Below are 2,588 nucleotides of genomic sequence, written 5' to 3' on the forward strand. Positions count from 1 at the left end.
TAAGTCTATGATTGGAAAAAGTTTTTTTTTGTAAATCATAAAACTAAAGATAAAAATCTAGTTTCCATTTACTTTCAATAAACAGATCATTAGTTAGTCTTTCTTTCTTCTTTTTCACTTTCAGCCTTCTTTGACCATAAATTTAGTACAGTCCTTAATCTTTCTCCGCTATTCCTCTTGTTAAGCAATGAAGGTGCAAACATTGCCGTCCACTTTTATAATGTCATCATGGAAGGATAATATCATGAAGTTACTCATCAATCTGCAATTATATAATGATCTTTAATTATGTCCTCCTTTTCGTGCAGTAAATTGGTAGAACGATGAACCAAAAACGAATTGGTTTTACACCTTACATTTCAAGACTTGGATAAAATATTTCTACTAAATACTAAATACATGTATGGAACATATAGTAATGTTCAGATATTTAGCCGAAAACGAACATTACAATGACCTATTACCTTTTCTTGGCAAACTCAGATTTTTATTAACCACAGACAAGTACTTATTTGCGTGATATAAAAGCAATTTAATATCACAGAATTTAATAACAATGAAAATACAATATTTTATGGTACAAGGTGTCACTTTACTTATTTAATCAAATAAAATCAGTTCCAATAGACGTAAACACGTAACTCCAGACCAATTACCTGCCAAGCGGTACAACCTCTATAAATCAATCACTCTAAGGTCGGGTGGAAAACTGGGCCCGCGGACCTTTGGCGCAGGTAATCGATGAGGCTTGCTTACTGAAAAACATCGCTCGACAACGACGTCCGAAGGTTAAGGTCGGAAAAGATACTCTGTGAAATATATACTCGAGTTAATAACTATAACAATTACGTAATTTACGTTACGTAATTTTCATTCTAAGAGCGTTTTGCTTAATTTATACCTAATTATGCAGATTCCGCGTGCTTGAGAAGGCAGAATGGAGAAGGCGCTTAGTCTAAACCTCCATTCATATTTTTTGGGAAGAAACCACACGTGCATGTATTTCTTCGTATTTCTTGTGAAGGATAAACATTATCCTAAGCGGATTGTGATCTAAGTTGTATATATGTTATGTTGCAAGGACTTAATAATCATGATATACCCAAACACAATGGCAGCGACTAACTTACTGCCAGATTTCGAATTTAAATTGCTGTTCGAAATTCGAAAAGTATTGTTGCCGTAGTGGCCTGTAAAATGTCGCTTGCTTTCGTGTTTGCTACGCACCTTTTATATAACATGGCTCTCACATTACATCATATACAATATTACCGGATTGAACCGCCGAGTTCTTAGATCGCTTTGGCAGGGTCTTCATGGAGTGACTCGGCGCAAAAACCCTTTAAAGAAGACCTCGGCTTGATCTGTTTCTCAATATGCATTTAGAATTCCGAGCCAAGAGCGCCCCAAAGTGATGAACCTAAGACAGTCTGATACTGCCTGGCTAACTTTACTAACACTTCGAAAACCTTAATGCTTTCGCTGAGAGTAAAAATAGGGAAAGGCAAACTCCACGTGATTGATAAGTCAATCACATAGTTGAGTAACGAAATCCGGGGTTAGTATAGTAAATAGTGAAATTCTTTCTCATAGGTAAGTAGTTAAGAGCACTAACATCAGCGGGTGTTTGCAGTTTTGTAATAAAAGTGATTAAAGAAAGGCAGATGTACTTTTGTACATCATCTAAACCAAAGGTAAGCGAATGTTATCTAAGTGAAAAGTGCTAAAAAAATATTTAATAAAGATAATAATTCGACCTCAGTGTAAAACATAAAAACTTGAAACAAAAATCAACCTTAATTTCTAAGCAATCCAAGGTTGTCCTTGATTGGTCAAAAAAGCATAAACATGCTTTCTGTAATTGTTTTTATCGTCAAATTTATACTAAAAAAATCCTTCGAGCCGGATTTGAACCAGCGACCTATGGATAACAATACAGTGTCCTCTACAGTCCACCGCTCTACCAACTGAGCTATCGAAGGGTTGAGCATAAATTTTAAAAATGTGTACATATATTTAAAAAAATATTCTATTTTTATAAATATAAGTAATTGTTATAATTAAACTGCTAATGAAATTAGCTTTATGTTATAATCGACGTCACTATTGTGTCAATTAATGTAACTCACAAAATCCGAACACGTATTCTCATTATTGTTTTGTCAAATTAAACGATATTCGCGTCATTTTGTTTGACATGAATAAATAATCAGTTTAACAATTATAAACCAGTTTTCACACATGTGAAGTTCCTATACAATTCGAAATTTATTCAAATAACATAGTTTTATTTTTATGACATAAACTGACGAAAGAAGCAAAGCATTGCCTGCTGTCAAGCAGTACGTTTTACGTATAAAATAGCTTACACTATCAATAGTTGCTTCATCAATACTGCTATTAGCAGCAAGGAGGTATTGATAGTGTAAGCTTTTCGATTTACCTACGAATGTTCTTTCTAATTTAAAAAAAAAACTGTTGTCTGGTCTAACCTTAAAAGATAATTCACATTCTCTGATTATACTCATCGTAAGAAATATTATGAAAAGAGTATTTTTACATAATTTGGTTCCTCCTGTTGCAAAATA

General features: G+C 33.5%; 1 non-coding gene across 1 annotated transcript; it reads right to left on the minus strand.

The window, feature by feature from the left end:
• Positions 1–1,893: 1,893 nt before the first annotated feature.
• Positions 1,894–1,982, minus strand: TRNAY-GUA (transfer RNA tyrosine (anticodon GUA)). Its single transcript is given in 2 exon segments — positions 1,894–1,929; positions 1,946–1,982. It is a non-coding gene; the product is annotated as a tRNA-Tyr (tRNA).
• Positions 1,983–2,588: the final 606 nt, after the last annotated feature.

This window comes from Battus philenor, unplaced genomic scaffold (assembly GCF_028537555.1).
Source record: "Battus philenor isolate CCGP_79_NKW_IND1 unplaced genomic scaffold, ilBatPhil1.0.hap1 SCAF_6, whole genome shotgun sequence".
Taxonomy (NCBI): Eukaryota; Metazoa; Arthropoda; class Insecta; order Lepidoptera; family Papilionidae; genus Battus; species Battus philenor.